Source organism: Dipodomys merriami, unplaced genomic scaffold, assembly GCF_024711535.1.
Source record: "Dipodomys merriami isolate MVZ:Mamm:240054 unplaced genomic scaffold, mDipMer1.0.p SCAF_41, whole genome shotgun sequence".
Classification (NCBI taxonomy): Eukaryota; Metazoa; Chordata; class Mammalia; order Rodentia; family Heteromyidae; genus Dipodomys; species Dipodomys merriami.
This window is the reverse complement of record NW_027205715.1, coordinates 10,477,883-10,489,394: the sequence shown is the minus strand read 5'-3', so window position 1 is coordinate 10,489,394 and position 11,512 is coordinate 10,477,883. Positions and strand designations below refer to the sequence as shown.

At 46.9% G+C, this 11,512-nt stretch overlaps 1 pseudogene; it reads right to left on the bottom strand.

Annotated features, from left to right (window-relative positions):
- Positions 1-1,846: 1,846 nt before the first annotated feature.
- On the bottom strand, positions 1,847-9,798 carry LOC138807089 (acylcarnitine hydrolase-like; annotated as a pseudogene).
- Between the last annotated feature and the right edge of the window lie 1,714 nt (positions 9,799-11,512).

Sequence of the window (11,512 nt, the reverse complement as noted above, 5' to 3'; positions counted from 1 at the left end):
CTGGTCTAGAACCTCAGGATAAGGACATTTGGCTGCTCAGATTCAACAGTTCTTTCTGACCTTCATTCTCCTAACCTAATCAGCATCTGGGCTGGGGAGCTGAGCGTCTAGGTCCTTGATGTTCAGGATCCAGTAACAAGTTCTCCGAATTTTACTGAAAATCACAAAGCTTCCTGTTAATATCATGGTTGTGGTACCCACTGCAAGGTTGAAGTTTCCCAGGTGCCCTGCCACTTCCTGCATCATCATTCAAAGACCCTGGCATCCACAATAACTATGTTAATAGTAAAAACATGGAATGAAAGGATTTTTGAAGCATGTCTATATGTTTGAGAGGTTGATGAAAACTTACATATCCCTAGTGATCTGGACAAAGACAGGGCGACAGAGACAGAATAGAAAGACAAAGTCAAAGAGAGAAGGAGAGAGAGGGAAAAAGAGAGATAGGCAGACACACAGAGAGAGGCAAATACAGACACAGACATATAGACACAGAGAGACAACCAAAGAGAGAAACAGAGAAAGCAAGCAAGCAAGACACAAGCCTGGTGCCAGTGGCTTATACCTGTAATCCTAGCATCTCAGGAAGCATAGAATTGAGGATCTTGGTCAAAAGCCAGCCCAGGTAATACTTTTTATCTCCAATTAGACAATCAAAATCCCAGAATAAAATCCAATGGGAATGAAAGTATGTGTCTTCAAAAAGTTAGGTTTGAAAGTGTCCTAAACAACTAGATTACAAATAACAAAGAAAGCTGGGATGAAGCTCAATGGCAAAGCACTTCACGAGCAAGTACAGTGTTCTGGATTCAATCCCCATTACCAAGAAAAGAGAAAACACACACACATACACACACACACACACACACACACACACACACACACACACGGACGCACGCACACGCGCGCAAACACACACACACACACACAGAGCAAAGAATGTCTCACACTCATATGTGCACCCAGTTGTTGTGGTTAGGAAAATGGTGTGTGCATTCATAAAAACCACTCTTCAATAAAAGAAAAGATGTAAACTTGATGCTGAAAGCATTAATTATAGTGAGTATAAGCCAGAAATAATTCAGTTAGTATGTTATATTACATTGCACTATTTTTTCCCCAAATTATAGCTAATCTCAATACTAAGTGAAACCAATTGAGCCTATAACATACCAATTCAAGAAGCTGAGATCTGAAGATCAAGGTTCAAAGCCAGCCCAGGTAGAAAAGTTTGTGAGACTCTTAAATTCAATTTATCAGCAGAAAGCCAGAAGTAGAGGTTGGTGCAAGTTGTAGTGATCCAGCATTGAGTAGAAAAAGCCAAGTGAGCTGGCAAAGCAGTGAGTTCAAGTCCCAGAACTGGAACAGAAAACAAGCATACACAATCAGGTGTTTGCAAAATGCTGAGTAAGAGGAAGTAATTAACTGTAAAGAGCGTCAAGGAGCTTATTTGGATGAAAGAAACATTTTAACAAACGATATGGGAGTGAAGTGGGTAAATTTAATTGCATATAAATTAATCCATAACAAAAATTTTCTGCACGTGTGTGTGTGTGTGTGTGTGTGTGTGTGTGTGTGTGTGTTAGAGAAACTTAGAAATCAAATGGGTTTAATTGTTGGCTACTTATAAGTAAAAAAAAGGGGGGCATTGCTGAAGGTTATACATGTAATTGTGACTTGTGCTAGGAGTAAAGTGTTTAGACCATCTTCATTTGAAGAGGGGCTAGGGACTTGGAGCAGACAGAAGTTGAGAAGATGATATGAGTAAGGAAGGGACCCAGACTCAATGGGGCCTGGAGAACAGTACGCACTTCTAGAAGAATACAGTTTCATTGACAAGAGGGAATTTATTGAGTGTGTCTAACAAGAGTGTGCTCAGGCAAGTGGGTCATGAACATCATGCAGGCAGTAGTTCATAAGTATCATCTGGTTGGGTGGCTGGCAGGCTGGATAAACAGAGGATGAACATTGAGTACCAGCTGCTGACCCTACCTGCACTCAAGCCCAGTCCTTCCAACATAGACCACTACAGCTCTACATGCTTCTCCTCAGCCGCTTTGAGCTCCTGGATCTTCTGCGGCAGGGTCTTGGTCCAGAACTTCAGCCTGGAGGCCTTCAGGGCCTGGCCCACAGCAGGATGGATACCCAGTTGTAGGTACTGCTCCATCTGGTCAAACATGGGCCAATGGAGCAGGTCTTCGCTGTTGGGGTTCCTGTGGACACACCCTCCCAGGAGGAGGGGTGAGGGACATTCTGAGTCCTTGTGAGCCTGGACCCAATCACCTCATTAGAGTCATGACAGGCAGCATGAAAAATCAGGAGTGGGGGGAATGAGGGGAAACAAGGCCCTCGCCCTAGTGTCTGTTCCTTATGGAGATCAGAGCCACCTCATAGAGGTGAGTGCTGATGTTTCCACAAAACTGTGGTCATCCTTTCAGGTCTCAGGGGCAGAAGAGATCGACTTGACCTTATAAAGCACTCTGTATGCGAGTGAGTCTTGGAGTTTGAGATAGAGAGAGAGGTCTTGAAATTAAGGCTCATGAGTGCTCATGAGGCTCATGCCCTTGTGGCATCCACTAGGTGGACCCCATTCTGGGGAGGCAGGGTTAGGTTAATTATCTTACCCATTGCGGGCAAAGTTGGCCCAGTACTTCATCATCCTTCTGTTCAGTAGCTCCTCCTCCTCAGAAAAGTCAGCTGCACAGAGAATAAGGGTCCACGACTTGACCAGTGTAAGGTGCCTACTTCTACTCTACACCCTTCCTGCAACTCTGGTCTGATTCTCTATACCTGGCCTGCTCCTTTCCCTCTGCCCCACCCAGGATCAGGCACTCCCATTGCACAACCTTCCATTCTTCATCCTGTCTCTAGCTGAATACACTTGTGTGTATTCCTGGACTGGAGAGCACTTGGACTTCCTTGCCAGTCCCTGGCAGTCATTTAAGGACAATCATAACTTCTAAGTATGCATTCTGTACTTATGTCTGACATCTTATTGCAGGTGGGGACAGGTGTTGGGAGCACAGGCTGTTTGGGAAAAGGCTCGAATTCGAAACACTTGAAGCTTTTTGAATGGTAAGATTTTGTACACTTGATCTTGGCCTGTCTCTGAGCTTGAGCTTCCTTACATAGACCATGAGGAATCAACCTACAGGTATCATAGTGTGTCCCATTCTAGCTTATGGAAATGAAGAGCACTCACGGTTGCTGCCATACAAGGAAGATCCGAAGACAAAGACAACCTCATCCCCATGATCGGCCCTCACATGTGGGGCCCTGGGTTTTGAGGTCAAGTTCTTACGATGTTGGAACTCATAGAAGTAGACAGGGGTATGGGAACCTGCAAGTGTAGAAAAATTAGGACATGGTGACCCCTCAACTGGAGTTGTCCTTCCTCACCTTTGGTGATAAGATAGCTAGGCTGAAGCTGGCTGGAATCTGGAGTGTGAAGTGAGAAACCTCAGACAGGAGGCGGCCTTGCAAAGACCAAAGGTGCTCATCACAGTCAGTGATACATTCTCTGATTTCTAGGATGGGCTTTGATGTCAAGAATTGTATATTCCTGCCATCTTCCTGGTGACCCCAAATGGGAAAAGCTATGATTAAATCATGCCTTGAGTTTCCTATCTGTGTGGTCCTGGACTAGTAACTGAAGATCTAAGTTTCCTGTTCTGTAACGTGCCTGTGATGCCTGTGCCGTACTGTGGCCATGAGAGTTTACTGACATGTGGAACATCAAGTACTTCGCTCTTGGTCCTTAAGAGACACAAGGATGGGGACTTGGACATCACAGAGGTCACCCAGGATGCACAGCCCTGAGTTGCCCACTGCACAGTCAGGCTCAGCTACAGATGTACTCACGCTGAAAATGTGCTACTTGCAGTGCAGGCATCACAATCATAAAGTCTCCCATCATGTCTTGGAACTGGATTTGGAGGGCCTGGGGGTCCTCGGTGTCCCCCATGTACTCTTCCATCAGCAGGTGAGCACACTCAACAGGCAAGTTCTGTGCCAAGAAAATCAGAGAGAATCAGTGTAGGCAGGAGTGCAGTGGCAGAGAGGAGACCGCCTCTGGGAAGGGAGATAGGATTTGGACAGTACTGTGGATAAAGCCAATCTCTGGTGTAACCCTGCCACAAACACATTCATATACCATCCTGTAATCCTGAAGGTTACTGTGTGAACAATACCTTGTGGTTTCCCATCCATTGGTGCAGGTATCCAGATCCTTACCATGTATCCTACCATGTTCTGCATAATAGCTGGCAACGTGCTTTTATTTATTCCCTTTATGGTGTCAAGATGTCCCATGACCTGAGAGGTGGGCAGAGTTTAAGAGTGGAATTGTGTGGTCAAGAAAGTATCATACCCTGTCCCACCCTGTACCTCTTGCCACTCACACACATAACAGAAGAGCTCCCTAGACTACTAATGAGTTAGAACAAAGCCTTACCTTGGGGATGACCCAGGAATACTCATCAGTGTTGACACCAATGATACTAAGGATAGGGTGGAAGTCAGCAGAGATCAGCATCTCCTTTGGATTCCTGGGTAGGAAGATGCCATCCACCACTCCAGGGGTGATTCTGAAGGTCTGAGAAGGCACCAATGATAGAATTTGAGATCACATACTACTTATTTTCTAATACTATATTTTTCATTTCCACCCTATCGCAGTTCTTCCCAGTATTCTCTCCCACACACATCCCAAGACAGCAAACACTTGAGTTAGCCTCTGACAGTTTTCATTTTATATCCAGGGTTACAAACTAGAGTCACTCGTTCAGAATGTTAGGACTAGGTGATTCACACCCTATCTCCCTTTTTCCCTAAGGGAGCTGTGGGCTGGTTGCCCTGTCAGACCCTCACCCCACCATTCAGCCTGACCTTGGTAATAGCCAGCATTTCCTCTTCACTCTTGGCCCGCAGGCAGCTCACTAGGGCCTCTGAGTCAAGCTGCTCACAGGCAGACAGGTTGGCCACCATCTGGAAAGCAACCAGGCAGCATCTGCCTCACCCTCTGAAGTAGCGAGAGAAGTTTGCCCAAACCCCGAATGATGCAAGTTATTCCAAATCTCTTCGGATTTACAGTGTGGATTGCTGTAGGTGTGAAATTGTTCCCACTTTCATGATGCTCAGGGACCTTGGTTGGAGGGTTCATCTCCCCTGCTTACATGGTTATGTTCACATGGAAGAATCTGGGTGTAGCCTTGATGATCACAGACCACACTCAACCTCTGTGAGGCTGAAAGGTATGTAGGCTACCCCTGAACACTCAGCAATTCCCAAGAAGTTTCCAAGTTACCTCCATGGTCCTTTTTGTCCCAAGCAAGCAGAGTGAACCAGGGGCTCTTAAGTGAGGGGAAATACAGGGGGTTTGGACCAGAGCAGCTGAGGGCACTCACTGAGGAGACTTGTTCAGAGGAGCTGGAGATGAGTTCTGGCAGCAGGGCCACCCCACTCTGCATGATGGCACCGTGGAAGAGTCCTTGGGACATGGGGGACACGACATGTAAGGACACACTCATGCCACCTGCAGACGCGCCAAAAATGGTGACACTTTTGGGGTTGCCTCCAAAGTGGGCGATATTCTGTTGGACCCAGTGTAGGGCGGCCACTTGGTCCAGGAAGCCCCAGTTTCCAGTGGCATGCTGGTCTCCAGTGCTGAGAAGTGACAGAGACAAGGGTCACAGGGCTGTCCTGGCTCTGCTTGGCCCTCATTGCCCAACTCAATCCCACACTCACCTGAAGAAACCCGGGACTCCCAGACGGTACTGGATAGTGACCACCACCACATTCTCAGTGGCTGCCAGCCTGGATCCATCATTCATTGAAGCCATACCTAAAACCAGTGCACCACCATGGATCCACACCATCACCTGGGAAAGTCAAGACAGCTGCCACTGATTCTCATTCAGCCCTTTTTCTACCTCTGGTTTCCATTACACTATCCATGGCTTTGGCTTTGTGCAGCTGCCATCATATAAGGAACTGCCTCAGGACCTCCTGAACTTGTCCCTGGGTGAGATTTGCAAGTGAAATCAATATCCTTGAGGTCTACTCCAGGAATCCAAGTCTGGAATATTGGTGTCCTTACTCTCTTGCCTATCTAAAATGGAAGAAAAGGGACATTTCCCTGATTATCTCACTTTCATATGAGTCAAATGAATCACAAACTAGCATTGGCACAGTGCATAACGCACAATTTGGGCCTTTTCTAACTTCAGCTCTTGGGTTCCTCAGTAAGTCTTCTGGCCTCATGTTGGCAGAGTGAGTTCTTGTTTGAAGGAACCAAGGCCTCTAACATCTGGGAAAAATTAGACTCTGCATCCCCCTGTACCAGTGGTGAGTGACCCTCCCTGGGTAAGTGATATTTGGAACCTGATAATGAAACTTGTCATGAGGTTCCACACTGCCTCAGAACCCAGGCTGTTCTTGCCACTACTAAGAGTCATGCAGAAGAAATGTTCTCCCACAAAGTAAAAACAAAGTTCTGACACTCACAGGAAGATGAGAGCCCTCCTGGGCACTGGCAGGAGAATAGATATTGAGATAAAGGCAGTCTTCAGATATCGAGATGGGAGGTATTATTAGCTTCACTGTAGTCAGCATATTCATTATATCAGCACTTTGCAGACACCTGATTACAGTCATAGACAATTATTCCAGAATTTGTCTCAGGGTCAAAAATCTGACTTTGAGGCTAGACTTGTTCCCAGCCACTGTGAACCTGTGCTGCACTGGTGCCCTGTTTATACAGAATCTTTTCTCGTGTTTCTTCCAACCTAGGTGCAGGCCACATATGCCTGGATCGGGTGAGGCTCTCCATCTCAAGCTAGGATGGAACTCTGACTTTACCTTGTTGTATATGTTGGATGTCTCTCCCCCTAAGCCTTGGAAATATTGACTCATAAGTCTTCTAGAAGTGTTGGCTACAAGGGCTAACAGACCTCTCTGTGCCAGTTAAAGCATGGCCATTGTTGCTGCTGGTAAGAATGAGTGATAGTTACACATAAAGTAGTGGGACATTGCTGAAATCCAAATCCAGACCCCGATGGAACTACATTCCTTCTACCATGTCTCCAGTTGGAAGCACATAGACTATTCCTCAGCCAATGCCACCTGGCCCTTTGGTTGGCACAGTGACTGCGGAGCTTTGTTTCTTCACAGAGCTCCTACTGTTGCCCTCCTCAGGGATCTGTAGCATCTGCTGCTGGACCAAGAGCTGTGTCCAAGAGCTGTGGATTGTATGGACAATCCAAGTAAACCTTGCCCAGAAATTCATTTCTTGATGGCAGAAAACAATTGGCATGATCCAAGTCATGGCACAAGTATATCTCTGTGTTTAGCACCTGGCGTTAGCACTGTTCATATGCAAAGCCAAAGCAATGAGCCTGGCAAAGCTGCTCCACCCACTATATGGGAAATGCTGCAAAGCAGAAGAAAATGGAGTGTGGAGTCTACATGGGAGAAATATTGAGCCTGGTCCAGAGTGCCCATCCCATCACAGAGATTCTCACCCAACAAGAGCTTACATGGCTGGGTAGGAGGTGGCATCCCTCACACCACTCCAAGGTTCAGGGGGCTCAGGAGGGGCAAACCGCAGTGTGCACTGCCACATTGCTCTCCTTCAAATGGATGAGGCTGCCCCGCACCTGCCCGGTGTGTGTGGTTCTGATGGGGCTGGCTGAGTCCTGGCCTGTGGGTAGAGAGATGCACGTGAGAGTTGGGTGTGCCCCATCAGCAGACACTCACATTGTGGCTCCTGTTGGCTCTATTCCACCCACAGCTCAGCCTGGCAAGGTCCTCTGATCTGCAGGTTCAATGGCTTCACATACATTCTGTCTGCATGACTGTGCTCTAACACCACTGTTTTCACTGACCTGACCCAGACCTTCCTACCAGGCAGGCTCCATGTTGTTCTTTGGGACTTGATATCATCAAACCCTAGGAACTTCAATGTTGGGTGATTGGAGAATAACCATCATTTCCAGGAACCTAACAGGGACTAGCAGGACTCTGGGGATTGGACTGAACATTTCCAATTCTCAAGGAACTCACACTGGAGGTATCTCAAATGCCAAAAAGTAATAGGGCTGCAAGGGAAGAGTCACACAGCTTTGATCAGATCCTGAAAAAGCTGGCCTGCTTATGTTGGGGACTGAAGAGGGAAGAGGCCATTGGAAATCAACTTAGGGTCCACAATAACATGTTTGTAAAATCATGATAATTCTTTAAATGCACACTTCATTCATTGGGTTTTTCTCTCCTTTAAGACACAGAATCCTGTTTTGTGTGCTCATATATAGTAGCTCCAAAGCTCGTGCCCTTCATGTGTTTTGAGACATTCAGTCAGGCCCACAATCGGTGGCTATTTTGTTATCAGTACCAATTCCACCTCCACTGGAACCTTCTCTCCCCCATTATTACCTTCAGGCTGCAGAAATTCACAAATCTGATCTGTTTGTATAAGAAAAGTAACTCTCCTGCCCCTAAGCACTCTCCAGGAGGGTGCTGTGAATCAGCAAGCTTCCTGTCGCCTCCTATGGCTGAAGCCAAGATAGCAACCACAAACAGACATCAATTTCCCAATATCTTTCCAAGTCCAAAGACATACCCCTGACCTCCATGTTGTCTACGTAAGAGTTTTATCTAGATGGGAACTCTGACCTTGGTCCTCACTGTGGCCGCTAGTCACTCATGCTTCATAGTTGTTACAGTAAAAGGACAAACTTTGCTCAGGTCCCTGTTAGAAATTAGCTACCTGCATGTTGCTTCAAGCCCCTCCTGAAATACTATGAGGAAGCTGAGCCATGCAGTGGCAAAACATGACCCTTGAAATAGGAGATTTAAAACCCTGGGTCTTCTGAATAACAAGGTTTGCACAACCAGCTCTTCCTGTTGCAAAAATTGTTACCTTGGAATCACGGTTTCATAATCAATACCCAGATCCTGATCAAGAGCAGGTAAGGGAGGGAATCTGGTAGGAGTGGGCCATGGGTAAGGTAAGGGGAACTCCTTAGTGCAGATTAAGTAGGAGCGGGTAGGAGAGTTCATCAGGGCCCATCCAAGCTTGCTCTGGTGTGAGGGGATCAAACATTGCACATACATAATTCTGGATATAATTCTCTGGTGGCATGAACTCCTGATAAAGACTTGAAGACTGTGTAGCAGGTAAAGGGTACATCCTCTATTACCTTAGAAGCCAAGCCAAGTCTTTGCCTAGAGTTGACACTTAGGTGAAAGAAACACAGTGGCATCTCAGTTCAACTTCATGATGTGTTCCTGGGGGAGGTATAGCTCTTCCAGAACCAGAAACCTTGGACCATACCAAGATGTTTCTCTGGCAATGAAGGGTACGCAATCAGTTTGAATGACAATTATGTTAGCAGGTTGAGTAGCAGTTACAACTAGAGCTGCAACAACAAATGGAGGAAGGAAATGTCCCAAATCCTTGACTGTCTGCAACATGTCAGTGCACTTTACACACTTTCATATGGGCCTCACTCCTCTGTGTCCTCAGGCACCTATGACCCTCTCTGAGCTATATGATCACCACCATGGGCATTTTGTAGCACAACTTTTCCGTAATATCATTGTCATCTCTACCTTCCCCTCTCCCTTCTCCAACTCGAACTCTGCTCTGCCCAATGTGGCAGGTGTCACCCTGGTGCCTTCCCCACTGACAGGTCCCCCTGTAGGAGTCTCACCTTGGATCTGTGGGAGAAGCAGGAACCCATAGACCACTGTGGTCAGCCAAGCAGGAAGTCGGTTCAGCAGCATGGCTGTCTCCCAGTGTGATTTCTGTGTCTCTATGCAGCACACTGAAACTCAAGCAATAGGTACAATTCACCTAGACCTTGCCCAGCCAGGAGTTTGGACCTGACAGGGAGTAGGTGGGGACATAGGAAAGGCTGGGTAAGGCTGTTGCTGCTAGAGAGTGTCACTGACAGGGCAGAGGTCACAGGAAATTAGTGGCCAGCACTCTTGGTGTGAGGCCTTCCTTTCTCCTACTTTCTTTTGCCCTCATCCAGAGGTGCTGTGTGGCTTCTGCTGCCCTCGGGATTCTTGGAACTGTCACTGTGATGAAGATTGTACTGGAGAAATTCAGGGCTGGTCTGCAGAGAAGCAGGCTTAGGATTGCACAGATGCACCATGCCCTCACCTCCCATGGGGCACAGCTGAGCACTTGGAGCATAAACAAGGAGCTATGACTGTGTTCATTTTGACATCGCTCCTTGAACTCATTGCTCTTACACTACCAAGTCCACTTTCAAGTTTCTTCAGCCCCCAGAGTCATGAGGGTTCACATGGACGCCTCCACAATTAGGAACTGCTTTTCTATTTAAACATACTTGTCACTGTGGCACTTTTAAGGACCCATCATCCTATTCTGTGGCTTCCCTGGTGGCTGAGGTCAAGGGCAGGCCTGATAAAGCTTTATAAACCTGATAAACACTCCTGATAAACTTTTAAAAGGAACTTGCTGGTTGCAGCACTGTGAAGAGACAGGGCTCTGTGGGCCTGTGGTAATCTGGGAGCCAGTTGTATAATTGGGAGTGTGTACAACATAGATCCTGCTAAGAGGCAGTGAGATACCAGGAACCAAGCGCTTCAGCAAAGCCTGACTTTCCGTAGGAAGTGTGCCAGGTTCAACCTCACACTATCTTTACTGCCTGTGAGAACCAGCTTTGAATGTTCAATCTGGTGTACCAACAGTCTACAGCCAGGTACCACAAGCTTTCCTTCTTGATACCCTTCCTACTCCCTTGGCAGGACTTGGCTAAAGATTCTCTGACCTCCATTCCAGCCACACAATCTGATGTGCACTCATGGTCTTCTTCAATGTGATTAACTGTCCCAGGTCAGAGAGGAGACCCTTCTACCCAGATCTGGGCAGATGCTTTTGGTAGACTTACACACAGCTTGGAGATGAAACAAAGAGATGGATCACCATCAGCACACATTTACTGCAGAGCCTCTAGCCACACCTTAATGATTTACTCCTGCTTATATGCTAGGGTTTTTTGCTTTTGTTTTTTTTTAGTGGATTCATGGGAATGTTAGTATAATCTGGTAGGTGATGACTAAAAGAAAAAGTATCTAATGTGGTACTTCTGGCCCTGGATTCAGTGTGTGTGTGTGTGTGTGTGTGTGTGTGTGTGTGTGTGTGTGTGTGTGTGTGTATGTGTGTGTGCTGGTACTGGGGCTTGAACTGAGAGCCTGAGAGCTATCCCTTAGCTTGTTCACTCAAGTCTAGTGCTGTACTTGACTGGAGCTAAAGCTTTGCTGCTTAACAGGAGAGAAGAATCTCATGGACTTTCCTACAGAGGCTGGCTTCAGACTGAGGCCTCAGTTCTCAGTCTCTTGAGAGTTCAGTATAGGCCACCAGCCTGTACCTCATGCATTCTGTGGAGGTTAATCAGGAAGTAAGGAAGGGAATGGAGCAGAGGGTGATAGCTCAATGTCCTGGTCTGTTGCCAGCCAAATGGGAAACAGCCGAAAAGGGGAG